General features: G+C 43.1%; 1 non-coding gene across 1 annotated transcript; it reads right to left on the bottom strand.

Moving 5' to 3' along the window:
* Nucleotides 1-3,198: 3,198 nt before the first annotated feature.
* Nucleotides 3,199-3,305, bottom strand: LOC112089429. The gene has a single exon (XR_002901067.1). It is a non-coding gene; the product is annotated as a small nucleolar RNA R71 (small nucleolar RNA).
* Nucleotides 3,306-16,324: the final 13,019 nt, after the last annotated feature.

Genomic DNA, 16,324 nt, shown 5'->3' with positions numbered 1-16,324 from the left:
TTTTAGGACTTAGGAGTTGCATTAGGTCCCAATGAGTCTTTGCATGTTTTGAGTGTTTATCAGGTGTATTTGGAGCTATTTGGAGTTGAAAAGGTGAATCCAGGAAGAGAAATGGTGATCAGGGCTTAAAAGATGGTGAAAATGGGTTTTGGAGGTTCTCGGCCATTCTCACGTATCGCAGGAAGGTTTTTCTCGGCAATTTGCACGTACCGCGGGTAGATTCCTCGGCCAAAACGCGTACCGGCTGGTTAAATTTCTCGGCCAAAATTCACGAGTGCATACACATTTTCGAAATCGCCTGTCCGGGGAACCTTCCGGTCCGATTCAGCTGTCGTGTGTTTCATCAAAGTTGGAGAAGATTGGATCATGGTTCCAGATCAAGTGGAATCATAAGATTTGGAGGCGTGAGCAGAGAGTTAAGCTCGTCGGAAGGAACTCCTGTCTCGCTGCCGCTTTGGACCGACCCGATGAGCTCCGAAGAATGCGAAGGACGATGCACTTCCAGACCGATTCAGTTTACAGGGCCTTCATCAGAATCCGAGATAATTGAGTCCTCTTTCCAGAACGTCTGAGATCATTCAATTCGGAGCTATGAGCAAGAAGATAACGTTTCCGGAATGGACACATGTCTAGAAGCCTCTTTCTGATCGTGTCAATGCACTGCGAAGATGAACCCTCCAGGAAACCTTCCACTTCCCAAGCGCCGAAGGTTCCTTCACAAACGTCAAAGATATATGAGTCTTCTGTCCACTGAAACTGGAATCACACAATTCGGACCAGTATCCTAGAAGTTACGCTTCCCTGAATATGAAGTGGTCCGAGGAGCCCTGAATGCTGCGAGATAGTCTTGCGACTTGGTTAACTTGCAACGCTTGAAGATAAATGCCTGGAGGTTGAGCTGCGAGTTGAGAAGTGCGGGTAAGCTATCACTCGATAAGGTCTGAGGCTTCCGAGCAAGAAAAATGCTAAGTCCACAACTGTGCGACTTAGGCATGCGAGTTGGCCGCGTTTGGAACTACACCGCACGAAGACTCGCAATCTACACCGACTTGAGGCTGCAACCTGGGAGTAATGGAGACCAAGCCGCACACATCCCTGAAGGCCCATGCTACATGGTCGTGCGAGTTAAGGATCAGAGAAGACTTAGCCGCGCAAAGACTCGCAAAACACATCTACTTGGGCGTGCGGCTGAGACTAAGTGACTTAAGGCTCACAAGACCGTTTCTTCACCTGTGCGACTTGGGCATGCTACCTGGGAGACTCTTGACCAACTCGCACATTCGTCACTTTACCCACTAAAGTCGGGTCAGGACCTGGTTTGTTCCGGGCTGACCCGGTTCGTTTTTAGAGACATATAAATAGTTTTTAGGGTTTTTTCCCAGAACTTATGCTTTATTCCCTTTGTCTCTTGCCTCTTTTGTGAAAAAGAATCCACTTAAGAAGAAAAATATCGATTTTTAAGTATTTAATCAAGAGAGTTTGAGAGATCTTGGTGTTTAAAGCTGTTTTCTTCTGAATCTATCATCTATCTCTTCATTCACACACTTCTAATCATGATTAACAACACATCTTGCAAAGGATCTAGTGTGTTGATCATGATTAGTGAGTAATCTCTATATTAAGGTCTTAGATATGTAGATTAGGGTGCTTAAGTGGTAGATTAGTGCGCTTAGAGGTTAGATCTTGCATATTCCATTCTCTACAATCTGTTCTTAATGCTAGATCCATACAAATCATATGTGGTCTAGATTCTGGGCATTTCATGCACCAAAAGTGTTTGAAGAAATGCCTGAACCAAGGTTGTTAGAGGTTTAAGTGTTATTCATCATGAGAATGATTGTTTATATGCTTAAATGACAGATTAAACTGATTTTTAATGCTTGTTAATTCATGTTTCACTAATGATGATTAGGTTAGAAACTGCTTTGGCATAGAAGTTGATACCTTCATGAGAGGATTAATTTAATTAATGATGTTTAAGTTGAATGGTTTGCTTGATCATATGGTTCATTAGCTCATTAGTTTATCACTGAAGGCACCCTAATCCACTATCATGTCTAAGACCTTTCTCATCATCATACATACATTCTCATCACTTGTCATTTGCTTAGTTCTTTGTTTGATCACTTCTTAGTCATTAATCTTGTTTTAAGTTTGTAGTTGTCATTAGTCAATCAAAGCCACACTTGCTTGCTTGAATTGAAAAACTGATCACATAGCTTAGTGTCTATCACCACATTCTTGGATTGATAACCTCTTTGTGCTACATTGACAAGAGGATTGATAGCCCTGAGATCAATAAAGTCTTATCTATCAATTGGCGCCGTTGCCAAATTTTAGAGTGTTTAGCATTAAGCTCTGATCTGTTCTTGAGATCAAGTGCTTATTTTTTTTTGTTTTTACTGATTACTTTCAAGTTCTGTTTGTGAATTCAGGTGCATGAACACCAGGTCCAGATCAAGAAGCTGTGGTCCACCTTTCCCCTTAAACGACAACATTAATCTTTTGGTACCAAGGAGGAGAAGGGACAGGCGTGGAAGACAGATTGATCAGGCTGATATGGAAGATCAAAGAGAGCATGTGGTGGACATAGAACAACCGGTTCAGGAGCAACAGGCTCAGGGTAATGGAGCTGGTAATGGAGTTGGTCAAGGGTTACATCAGGGTAATATTCATCAGGAACAAGTGCATCAACAGCAAGCTTATGTCCACCAGGGACAAGCTCAAGCTCAAGCTCATCAACAGAGGCGTCAGGCCAATGTACAGCAAAGACAACAGATGCACCACCAACATCAGCCCTTCCAACACCAGCAAAGGAGATATGAGCAACCACAGGTCTATGTTGGAGAGAATGACAGGGCCAATGCTCATCAGTATGGAGCTGGAATTCAGGCACCACCTGTGCAAAACAACAACTTTGAAGTGAAGGCATCCTTGTTGAATATGGTCCAGAACTCAAAGTTCCATGGATTAGCAATGGAAGATCCCTTGGAACACTTGGATCAATTTGATAAAGTGTGTGACCTGACAAAGATAAATGGAGTTTCTGAGGACAGTTTGAAGCTAAGATTATTCCCCTTCAGTCTTGGTGACCAAGCTCACCAATGGGAGAAGAATCTTCCAAGAGGCTCCATTCAAACCTGGGAGCAATGCAAGCAAGCCTTCTTATCTAAGTTCTTCGCCACCTCCAGAACTGCTAAACTAAGGAACCAAATCTCTAGCTTCACTCAGCACAGCAATGAGAGTTTTGGTGAAGCATATGAGAGATTCAGGAGCTACACCAACCAATGCCCACACCATGGGTTTAGTGAGGCTTCTATTCTCAGCACACTTTATAGAGGAGCTCTTCCCAAGATTAGAAACCAGCTGGATACTGTCTCCAATGGAAACTTTCTGGGAAAGGAGATTCATGCTGCTTTAGAGCTAGTGGAGAACTTAGCAATGAGCAATGTCACTTATGGAGAAGACTATGATAGATCAAATAGATCTGAAGGTTCAAGCTCAGAACAGAGGCTCATCAGAGAAGTTAAAGAGTGAATTGGACAAGTTGAAATTCACCACTCAAAAGCCAATGCACTTTGTAGGAGAATATGAGGAACCTTCTCAAATCTTTGAGAACATAAGTGAAGAAGGTCTAACCCAGGAGGAACTTAACTACATTGGGAATCAGAGGTTCCAGAGATATCAGTATGGCAATGCCAATCAGAACCTCTCTTACAGGAATCCCAATGTAGCTAACCCACAAGACCAGGTCTATCCCAATTCTCAAGCTCCAAAGAACTTTGTTCCCAATAACAACTTTCAAGGGTCATTTCAACCCAAGAATCAGTTTGCTCATAATCAGGGTTTTGGTCAGCAACAGCAACCATTTCAGGGTACTGGTTTCAGTTCACAACAGCAAAAGGCACCACCAGGGTTTGGTCCACCACAGTTCCAGCAGCAAGCGTCGGTTCAACAACAATTTCAGCCACCACCGGTTCAACAGCAGCCACAGATGGGTTCTGATATGGTTGGTATTCTGCAATAACTGCTTCAGGGTCAACAGATATTTGCAAGCCAGAATGCAGCCATGCAGCAGGAAATCAAGGAATTGAAGCAAAACCAGGCTTCAAGCTCAAGGAACCAGGGCCATCTACCTGGAAAACCTGAACCCAACCCCAAGGAATATGCTAAGGCCATTACACTGAGGAGTGGAAAGGAGTTACCTGGTATTGAGCAAAACAATGTGATCATTTAGGACAATGATCAAACTGAGGGGGAGGCAACCTTAAAAGATGATCAAGTTGCTGAGAGACCAAGGAAAGAAAAGAGTAAAGAGGTAGAAAGGGAATCTGAACCTGAAAAGGTATATGTACCACCACCTCCATACCAACCCAAGCTCCCATTTCCAGGGAGATTTAAGAAGCAACTTGTGGACAAGGCAAGAGCTGTATTTGAGAAGGCACTCAATGAGACACCACTCACAATGCCTCTCATTGATGCATTTCTAATGATGCCAAAGATGGGTAAGTTTTTGAAAGATGCCATTCTGAACAAGACTAAAGAGCTTCAAGACATGGTGGTACTAAGTCATGAATGCAGTGCTATCATTCAGAAGAAGTCCATTCCAAGAAAGTAAACTGATCCAGGGAGTTTCACACTCCCTTGTGCCATTGGACCTCTTCTATTTTCTGGATGTCTTTGTGATCTGGGAGCATCAGTCAGCTTGATGCCATTCTCCATAGCAAAGAAACTGGGCTTTAGAGTCTTCAAACCAGTAAGGATCTCTCTTATCCTTGCAGATAGATCAGTTAGATTGCCTGTTGGGATGTTGGAAGATCTACCTGTCAAGATTGGTGGTTTTGAGGTTCCAACTGATTTTGTTGTGCTGGAAATGGATGAATAACCAGTTGATCCTCTTATCTTAGGCAGGCCATTCCTGGCCACATCAGGAGCTATTATTGACGTGAGAGGTGGGATAATAGAGCTTCAACTTGGGTCTGAGAAGCTCAAGTTTGATGTGAATGAGATGATGAAGAAACCCACCATTGAGGGTCAATCCTTCTATGTGGAAACAATGGATCAGTTGGCTGATGAGTTGCTTGAGGAACTGAACACTGAGGACCCTCTTCAAGCTACTCTAACCCAGGAACAAGGAGACAATGGGCTCTTAGCAGAAGAAAGTGAGGGGTACAAGTTGTATTTGGACAATGCTAGAGAACTTGGTCCTGAGACAAGGTTTTTGGAGCTGGAACAAAGTGGGTCTGAGGTCTTGGCTATCAAAAGAGCAGACATTAGCCAATGCAACTTGGACAAGGATTGGAATGAGGCTGATGCACCCCCTGTTGAGCTCAAGCCTCTACCAACAGGGCTCAGGTATGCATTCTTGGGATTAAACTCCACATATCCAGTAATCATCAATGATAGCTTATTAGAGCATCAAGAGAGTGCATTGCTTAGTGAGATAAGAAAGTTCAGGAGAGCCATAGGATACTCTTTGGCTGATATTCGAGGGATCTCTCCTGACATTTGCACCCACAGGATACACCTAGAGGACCAATCTATGTCCTCTATTGAGCATCAACGACGTCTTAACCCAAACCTTAAGGAGGTGGTTAAGAAGAAGATACTCAAGCTTCTTGAGGCAGGGGTAATTTACCTAATCTCTGACTCAAGATGGGTATCTCCTGTTCATGTTGTGCCCAAGAAGGGTGGGATCACAGTGGTTAAAAACGAGAGGGATGAGCTGATAGCTACTAGGACTGTAACAGGACACAGAATGTGTATAGACTATAGAAAGCTCAATGCAGCCTCTAGAAAGGATCATTTTCCTTTGCCTTTCATTGATCAGATGTTAGAGAGGCTTGCAAACCACCCCTTCTTGTGTTTTCTCGATGGGTACTCTGGATTCTTTCAAGTCCCAATAGATCCAAGAGATCAAGAGAAAACAACATTCACTTGCTCTTATGGCACATTTGCATACAGGCGAATGCCTTTTGGTCTCTGTAATGCCCCTGCCATATTTCAACGTTGCATGATGCATATCTTCTCTGACATCATTGAAGAGAAGGTGGAGGTGTTCATGGATAATTTTAGTGTCTATGGCTCCTCCTTCTCGGATTGTCTCTCTAATTTGTCACAGGTCTTGGAGAGATGTGAGCAGCATAACTTGGTGTTGAATTGGGAGAAATGCCACTTCATGGTGCAGGAAGGAATAGTACTTGGGCATAAGATATCTGAGAAGGGCATAGAGGTTGACATAGCAAAGGTGGAAGTGATGGTGAATCTGCAAACTCCCACTTCAGTCAAAGGGATATGGAGTTTCCTTGGGCATGCAGGGTTTTACAGAAGATTCATCAAAGACTTCTCAAGAATAGCCAGGCCCTTGACAAGGCTGTTGTGTAAAGAAGTTGATTTCATCTTTGATGCTGAATGTGAAGAGGCCTTCAAGATGATTAAGGATGCATTAGTCAGTGCACCAATAGTCCAAGCCCCAGACTGGTCCCTTCCTTTTGAGGTTATGACAGATGCATCTGATTTTGCAGTTGGAGCTGTACTTGGCCAAAGGAAGGATAAGAAGCTTCATGTCATCTACTATGCCAGTAGAACACTTGACTCTGCCCAAGAGAAGTATGCTACCACTGAGAAGGAAATGTTGGCAATAGTCTTTGCCTTTGATAAATTCAGAAGCTACCTGGTGGGATCAAAAGTCATTGTATATACTGATCATGCAGCCCCCAGGTATCTGATGACCAAGAAAGATGCTAAGCCAAGACTATTGAGATTGGTTCTTCTACTTCAGGAGTTTGATATGGAAGTACAAGATAATAAGGGTATAGAAAATGGAGCTGCAGACCATCTCTCTAGGTTGAGAGTAGACTCTGAAGTCCCTCTTAATGACAGTCTTCCTGAGGAATCACTGATGGTGCTCCATTCTTATTTGGAGTTTGAAGAAGTGGATAGCATCCAAGAAAAGAGAATGCCCTGGTTTGCTGATATTGTGAACTTTCTTGCTTGTGGAGTGGAACCACCTGAACTTGATGCTTACCACAGGAAGAAGTTTTTCAGAGATTTCCAAAGATACCATTGGGATGAGCCCTACTTGTATGTTCTGAACAAAGATCAGCTGTATAGAAGGTGTCTTGCTGAGGAGGAGATGCAACCTGTGTTGCAATAGTGTCATGGTTCAGCTTTTGGAGGTCACATGTGAGCATTCAAGACTGTGGCCAAGGTTCTTCAGAGTGGGTTTTGGTGGCCCTCAATGTTCAAAGATGCTCAGCTAGTTGTTTCATCATGTGATGCCTGTCAGAGGCAAGGGAACATATCAAAAAGGAGTGAGATTCCTCAAAATCCAATTCTAGAGGTTGAAATCTTTGATTGCTGGGGAATTGACTATATGGGGCCCTTCATTTCATCTTATGGGAGTCAGTACATTCTTGTGGCTGTGGACTATGTGTCAAAGTGGGTTGAGGCTATTGCTTCACCTACCAATGATTCCAAGGTAGTAGTGAAGTTGTTCAAGAGCATTATCTTCCCAAGATTTGGAGTACCCAGGGTTGTTATTTCTGATGGAGGATCTCATTTTGTGAACAAGACTTTGGAAGGATTTCTGAGAAAGCATGGAGTGAAACACAAGGTGGCTACTCCTTATCATCCTCAAACTAGTGGCCAGGTTGAAGTGTCTAACAGACAGATTAAGGCCATTCTTGAGAGGTCTGTTAGCTCAAGCAGAAAAGATTGGAGCAAAAGGCTAGATGATGCATTGTGGGCTTATAGAACTGCCTTTAAAACTCCAATTGGAACTTCACCTTCAATCTGCTATATGGGAAGAGCTGCCACCTTCCTGTTGAGCTGGAGTACAAGGCTTTGTGGGCTGTGAAGTTGCTGAACTTTTATATCAAGACAGCTCAAGAGAAAAGGGTCATGCAACTCCATGAACTTGAAGAGATCAGGCTTGGGGCTTCTGAGAGCTCCAAGATTTATAAAGAAAAGACCAAGGCTCTGCATGACCAAAAGATTCTGAAAAGGGAGTTCAAGGAAGGTGATCTAGTGTTGATATTCAACTCTAGGCTTAAGTTGTTTCCTGGAAAACTTAAGTCTAGATGGTCTGGTCCATTTAAAGTTCTTGAGGTCAGGCCATATGGAGCTGTGGTGTTAGAAGGCAAGAATGGTCAAGAGTTTGTGGTAAATGGCCAAAGGATCAAGCACTACCTAGTTTCACAAAGGAAGGAGGAAGCTACATCAGTTCCCCTTCTTGATCCACCACTAGCCTGTTGAACAGGTTTCCAAAGTCAAACTTAGAGACTTTAAACAAAGTGCTCTTGGGAGACACCCCAAGCTTATCCTTGTACATATTTCTTTTGATTTCTTTTCTTTCTTTTATGTTTTAGAACTTTTTGATGGGTTTTGTGAGTTGGTCTCAGGTTCTAGGTGATCTTTGGAGGCCATGGCTCAGTGACAAATAGAATGGAGCTTGTGAGAAGGCTGAGAGAAGTGTTTAAGGTCTGAAAAACTTGGAGGACGCCTGAGTGCTACCTGGGTGTGCGGCTTGAATCAAGAAACGACCAACTCGCAGCAGGACTCGCAATCTACAGCGGTTTGGTCATGCTACCTGGTGACAATGAGACCAGGCCGCACAGGAGAAAATTAGGCCGAGAGGCTTAAGGACCAAAGTCTGCGAGTTGGTCCTTAGGTCTGAAACAAAAGAAAACTAGGCCGCATGAAGGTTCGCATTTCACACCTAGTTGGGAGTGCTAGCTGATGCACCATAAGCCCATGCCGCACACAAGAGAGGAAAGGCCGAGGTGCCTAAGGAACAAATAGTCCGAGTTGGTGCTGCGGGTCAGATAAGAGAAAGCCAAGCCGCACGTTGATTCGCAATTCACACCGTGTTGGTCATGCCAGGTGGTACTCAAGAGCCAGGCCGCATAAAAAAAAAGAAGAAGAAACCAGAAGCGAGTAAGTCCCAAAATCATGCGGCTTAGGAGTGCGGCCTAGAACAAGGAAGCCCAGGTCGCAGGAAGGTTCGCAAAATGCACCGACCTGGGCGTGCGAGTGGGTTCAGAAGAGGAACAGGCCGCACAATGCGAAGAACCGTAGATACCTCTAAGGGCCAAATTGTGCGACCTGGTCATGCTACCTGGAAACTTGAAAGACCAAGTCGCACAAACGATCGCAGATCACAGCGGCTCGGTCATGCGGGTCATCGGGACGTTGCACCAGGTCGCAGCATGGAGAAGAGACCAAACCATGCTGAAGCATTTTTACTGCGACTTGGGCATGCGGGACAGAAAGAGAACGACCAGGTCGCACAAAACCGAAGCCTGTTCTACACCGAGTTGGTCGTGCGGCTCGGTCACGACGGTTCCAGGTCGCACAAGGAGAGAATGGAGGCCGGTCAACAAGAAAAGGACAGGTCAAAGCCTTGACTGGTCAAAATAGATCTATTGACCACCAGTCCAAAGGCTTGACCCTTCCCACACTCTCTCTTCCTCACCAAAATCACGAGTTTGCACCTCTTCTCTCATTTCTCTCCATTGTTTTCATCATAACTCTCTCATTTCTCCACCAAATTCGTTGATTCAAAGTGCTCTGAGCTCGTTTTTGAGTTGTTAACATCATCCTGATTGCATTTCGAACTCGTTGCATCATAATCCCAAGATGACTGAAAGAACCAACTCTCTAGCCAAGAAGAAGGGCACTGCATCCAAGGGCAAGGGTTTGGTCTCAGGGTCTTCACAGCCAAGAGAAAAAGGTCAAGGAGCAAAGAAAATCACAAAGCAAGGAAAATGTGATCAAGCGCCGAAAAGGACAAGGCATGAAGGGAAAGCTTTGGTGGTTGCTTCTGGTTCCAAGAAGAAAGGGAAACAGTTGGCTGTGGTGTCTGATGATGAACAGACTGAGAGTGGCTCAAGCAGCTCAGCTGGAGGTTCCCAAGACACCATTGAGGAGGCATCAAAGAGGGTAAAGAAAACTGAACCAGATAAACTTGATTATCTGGCTAAGTTTCAGCAGATGGACATCCTGCAAGGGAGGTTCCCTGATCTGGACTTTCAGAAGAAGATTGGCATCTATGAAGATGTCAAGACTTTGCTTGGGAACATGGGCATTGAATCGCTTTTGGAGATGAGAGAAATCACATATGAAGAGGAGTCTCAAGAGTTCTTGGCCTCTTTTGAAGCTTTCATATACTACCCAAGGGATTCAAGAATTCTTCAAGGGGATGGTCTTGGACACATCGAGTTTACTGCGAAAGGAAAGGACGACACAGTCTCATTTAGGGAATTGGCTGAGATATTTGGGTTTTCTGCACCTAGAAACGTTCCTCTCTCCAACCAGGTCAATCTCAAAAAAGACGATGTTCAGGCTCTATGGAGATCAATAGCTTATGGGAAGTACACAGCTGGAGCAGCTAAGTTCTCTTGGATAAGGAATCCAGTGCTGAGATATGTACACAAGATTCTCTCTCACAGCTTCTACTTCAAGATTGATGTTGGAAGAGTTCACAAAGGTGATCTGATGCTCCTTGGTGTGGGGCTGAAACAGCTAATGCCAACTTATGAAGATGGGGAGCCCTATGAAGGGTATGCTTACACACCTTGCCTTGCCTCTCAATTAGCAAGGTCTTTGATGTTCTACAAAAAGTGCATTTGGGGTTCAACAAAGCAGGATGCAAAGCTTACCCATGGATGGATTGTCACAAAGATCTTGAAAGTCAAGGGGTACAGATTCAAGGAGAACAAGGCAAGGTTTGACTTGATTAATGAAGCCCATTTGTGTAAGATTGGTTTCCTTCAAGGAAGAGTTGGTGCCAAGGTAGTTTACAACTTCAAGTCTCTCATTAATGAGCCAGCCCAAACTCTCCTGCCCAATCCCTCCATCACCACAGTCCAAGTAAAGAGGAGCATTCACTTCTTCGTGCTGAAGGAAGAGCTGTACAATGTCCAAACTGATCCACCAATCCTCAAGTACAAGAAAGCTTGCAGTGAAGAAGCCTCCAAGGAAAACAAAGCAACCGCTGAAGATGCTACTACAAGTGCTGCTGGTGCTCAAGATGCTGGTCTGCCTCCACCTCAAAAATGTTTTGGTGGAAACAGATATTACTTTGATGATTACAACTGGGAGGAGCCAGGCACTTCAGGGTTTAGAGCTCAACAAAAGATTGGTGTTCTCCAACAATGGTGCAAGTACCAAGACAAAACCATCCACAAGATGGCAAAGTGCATCAAGGAGATGAAGAAGAGGATCAAGAAGCTTGAAAACCCTTGCAAAGGTGGATCTCCAACACCGGTTTCACCAAGGAACAGAGAGGAAGTTGGAGAGAGTTCCATGAACTGCACAGCCCTGGTCACATATGGCACATCATGGGTGGATCTTGACGACGGTTCTGATGAGGCAAGCCATCACTCCTGGGAGACACCATCCGGTCACACTTCAAACCCCTCTTACTCATTGGGGTCAGACTTCCACAGCTCTTAGGTAACACTCCACACCTTGTACATATGCATGTAGATTTTCTTTTCTCTTTTGCATTTTACTTGTTTGCTTTGCTTTAAATCCTTTCTCATCCTTTTATAACACAAGGGACTGTGTTATTTAAGTGTGGGGGAGGAGTTTCATCTTTTACTAATCATGTTTTCTCTGTTCTTATTTTATACTTTGAGTCTTGAGTCTCATTCTTGAATGCATTCATGTAGTTTCATCTAAGTGCATATAAAACAAAAAACAAACAAAAAATTGAAAAATCTGAAAAATTTTCAGAAAAAATGATCATGTAGTTGCATTCTCATTTTAGGATTAAGTCTAGTTGCATATTCATGTAGGCTGCATCAATGGAAGGGAGTAATGATAGGTTTTTCCTTGAGAGAATATCAGTTTAAGAATTCGGTTCACGGCCCTAGTTTCTAGTTCTTTGCTGCATGTAAACAAGAATGAAATCAAGACTGATCCATGCTTTGAACTTGTTGAGTGAATCAAGCTTTGATTAGTCCAGCCTTATCTAAGTGAGAACCTTAATTTGAAAATCTAATTATCATTGCTTGTGCATGTCATTGTGAACTCATGGGTACCCTTAAAATATTTGAGCTCTCTTATCCCTTTTACCACTCTTTGCTAGCTCAAATAGCTGTTCTCTCACTTTGAGACAGTTCCCTGCCTTTAACCAAACCTTCCTTGAAGCCTGAAACACTATAGTGAGAGATGTGAGGCCTTTTCTGAATAAACTTGACAGAAAGTGTTGGGTTTAGGCTGACAAGAGTAGGGTCTCATGTAGATCTAGCTCAGCATCATGAGTCTAGAGTAGGCTAGGAAGAGTTCTTGAGAAACGCTGAGTGGAAAAGAGGAAGTTTGAGATGAAAACCAGGGGTTGGGAAAAGAAAAGAAAAAGGTTTGGGGTCTGTTGTGTAAAGAAAGAAAAGCTCTTGTGTTCTGAAAAGAAAAGTCTAGCCTCTAAGTGAAAAGAAAAGAAAAGAAGCCAAAAAGGCTCAAGTGTTTGAAAGGAAAAGAAAAGAGGCTAGAAAGTGTTTATATGAGAAAGAGCTAAGTGGAATATTCAGACCCCAAATCCTGAGTTTAAGGTTGAAAAGATGAATCCCCTGGTGAGAAAAAGAATAAGAGTGAAGTGAGGAGAGGGTTGATAAGGCAATGAATGTCTTAAGAGAGGAGTAGCTAGGATGTGATCTTCATGGGAGTAGAGTTAAGGTGAAAGACCGATTTGGGGCATTGGGTAGATGGGATTCTGCTCTTGTATGCACCAGTTGCCTTTTACCCTTAGCATTCTGTTAAAGTTTATTCCTTCTTGAGTGATCCCTTAAGCTGAATGGAAGCCAAAACATTAAATGAGATCATCTTTGTCTCATAACCCTGTCCCAAGACAAGTGAGTTCACATGATTTGCATAAGCATGATTCACATGAGCTTTAATGAATGTCAAAAGGTTGGAACTATGGCTGTTTGTGAAAAACTTAAGCTTGAGCTTGATTCATTCATTGATAAGTATGGCTAAAGTTTTGTGAGTAATCTTGTCTGCAATGCATCTTAGAATTAGCAACTAGGACAGTGAGCCTTGAATTCTTTTAGTGATACACTCTCTCATTAAGGAATATGAACTCCCAATGCATCCAACCTCTTTCTCTCATTTGCTCTTTTTGCTTGAGGACAAGCAAAGGACAAGTGTGGGGGAGTTGATATGTTCGTAATTTGCATCATTTAGGTTGTATATTTCATTCCAAATCATATCTTATTTCATGCATTTTAGGTCTTTAGGGTTTGTTTTAGGACTTAGGATTTGCATTAGGTCCCAATTAGTCTTTGCATGTTTTGAGTGTTTATCAGGTGTATTTGGAGCTATTTGGAATTGAAAAGGTGAATCGAGGAAGAGAAATGGTGATCAGGGCTTAAAAGATAGTGAAAATGGGGTTTGGAGGTTCTCGGCCATTCTCACGTACCGCAGGAAGGTTTTTCTCGGCAATTTGCACGTACGGCGGGTGGATTCCTCGGCCAAAACGCTTACCGGCTGGTTAAGTTTCTCGGCCAAAATTCCCGGGTGCAGACACATTTCCGAAATCGCCTGTCCGGGGAACCTTCCGGTCCGATTCAGCTGTCGGATGCTTCATCAAAGTTGGAGAAGATTGGATCATGGTTCCAGAGCAAGTAGAATCATAGGGTTTGGAGGCGTGAGCAGAGAGTTAAGCTCGTCGGAAGGAACTCCTGTCTCTCTGCCGCTTTGGACCGACCCGATGAGCTCCGAAGAATGCGAAGGACGATGCACTTCCAGACCGATTCAGTTTACAGGGCCTTCATCAGAATCCGAGATATTTGAGTCCTCTTTCCAGAACGTCTGAGATCATTCAATTCGGAGCTATGAGCACGAAGATAAAGTTTCCGGAATGGACACATGTCTAGAAGCCTCTTTCTGATCGTGTCAATGCACTGCGAAGATGAACCCTTCAGGAAACCTTCCTCTTCCCAAGCGCCAAAGGTTCCTTCATTAAAGTTCAAGATATATGAGTCTTCTGTCCACTGAAACTGGAATCACACAATTCGGACCTGTACCCTAGAAGTTACGTTTCCCTGAATGTGAAGTGATCCGAGGAGCCCTGAATGCTGCGAGACAATCTTGCGACTTGGTTAACTCGCAACGCTTGAAGATAAATGCCTGGAGGTTGAGCTGCGAGTTGAGAAGTGCGGGTAAGCTATCACTGGATAAGGTCTGAGGCTTCCGAGAAAGAAAAATGCTAAGTCCACAACTTAGCATGTGCGACTTAGGCATGCGAGTTGGCCGCGTTTGGAACTACACCGCACAAAGACTCGCAATCTACACCGACTTGAGCCTGCGACCTGGGAGTAATGGAGACCAAGCCGCACACATCCCTGAAGGCCCCTGCTACATGGTCGTGCGAGTTAAGGATCAGAGAAGACTTAGCCGCGCAAAGACTCGCAAAACACATCTACTTGGGCGTGCGGCTGAGACTAAGTGACTTAAGGCTCACAAGACCGTTTCTTCACCTGTGCGACTTGGGCATTCGACCTGGGAGACTATTGACCAACTCGCACATTCGTCACTTTACCCACTAAAGCCGGGTCAGGACCCGGTTTGTTCCGGGCTGACCCGGTTCGTTTTTAGAGACATATAAATAGTTTTTAGGGTTTTTTCCCAAAACTTATGCTTTATTCCCTTTGTCTCTTGTCTCTTTTGTGAAAAAGACTCCACTTAAGAAGAGAAATATCGATTTTTAAGTATTTAATCAAGAGAGTTTGAGAGATCTTGGTGTTTAAAGCTGTTTTCTTCTGAATCTATCATCAATCTCTTCATTCACACACTTCTAATCATGATTAACAACACATCTTGCAAAGGATCTAGTGTGTTGATCATGATTAGTGAGTAATCTCCATATTAAGGTCTTAGATATGTAGATTAGGGTGCTAAAGTGGTAGATTAGTGAGCTTAGGGGTTAGATCTTGCATATTCCATTCTCTACAATTTGTTCTTAATGCTAGATCCATACAAATCATATGTGGTCTAGATTCTGGGCATTTCATGCACCAAAAGTGTTTGATGAAATGCCTGAACCAAGGCTGTTAGAGGTTTAAGTGTTATTCATCATGGGAATGATTGTTTATATGCTTAAATGACAGATTAAACTGATTCTTAATGCTTGTTAATTCATGTTTCACTAATGATGATTAGGTTAGAAACTGCTTTGGCATAGATGTTGATACCTTCATGAGAGGATTAACTTAATTAATGATGTTTAAGTTGAATGGTTTGTTTGATCATATGGTTCATTAGCTCATTAGTTTATCACTGAAGGCACCCTAATCCACTATCATGTCTAAGACCTTTCTCATCATCATACATACATTCTCATCACTTGTGATTTGCTTAGTTCTTTGTTTGATCACTTCTTAGTAATTAATCTTGTTTTAAGTTTGTAGTTGTCATTAGTCAATCAAAGCCACATTTGATTGCTTGAATTGAGAAACTGATCACATAGCTTAGTGTCTATCACCACATTCTTGGATTGATAACCTCTTTGTGCTACATTGACAAGGGGATTGATAACCCTGAGACCCATAAAGTCTTATCTATCAATTAATCAATGAGTATTGAGTTAAAATGAATCAATATCAAAGATCTAAATAATCTGGTATCGTCCATCGCTCGCTATTTGTCGTTAATTGGCGAAGAACGAAGCTACGATGATGTCTGGTCGCTCGATTCTTTGTCGCTGTCGTACCTAGCTATTAAAGTAGAGCTTTTAGGGTTTTTAGCCGTAAGTGTTTGTCTGTCTGTCTTTGCTCCAGCAAGACTTCTCTATTTATAGGTTTATGTCAATCCTAATCCTTACTGGATTGGGCTTTGTATGTCGGTCTCTCCATAATTCTCTTTGAATTAGGAGCTTATGTCGGTCGGTCGCTCCAACTCTTTCTAGATTTTTGGTTTACTGAAGAATGTAAATCAGTGACATATTAAACCGCTGGTCGATGTTAAACCGATTGAAAAAGATGAATAGTCGATGTTGAGACTCTGTCACTAGTGACCGTTTGTCACTCCCTCTCTTTCAGCAGGTACACGAGCACAGTGACTGTCCGTCACTCATTCACTCTTACTAACTCCTAAACATTGTTTAGCTGCAACCCAACATTTCTAATACTTTAAACATATACGCAATGGCTGCAACCAAACCAATAGAAAGCAACATCGAAAATCCTTCACCTTAGTTAGCAATGTGCTCCTTCAGTCTTGAAACGTCTCCTTGAAGCCAAATTAACTCTTCGTTTACTTCTCCTATGGTCGGATCAAGTGCTTGCTTTGTTGCCTCTCAACACTGAGGATCAGCTCCCTT

Source organism: Eutrema salsugineum, unplaced genomic scaffold (assembly GCF_000478725.1).
Source record: "Eutrema salsugineum unplaced genomic scaffold, Eutsalg1_0 scaffold_12, whole genome shotgun sequence".
NCBI lineage: Eukaryota > Viridiplantae > Streptophyta > Magnoliopsida > Brassicales > Brassicaceae > Eutrema > Eutrema salsugineum.
This window is presented reverse-complemented; position numbering and strand designations above follow the sequence as displayed.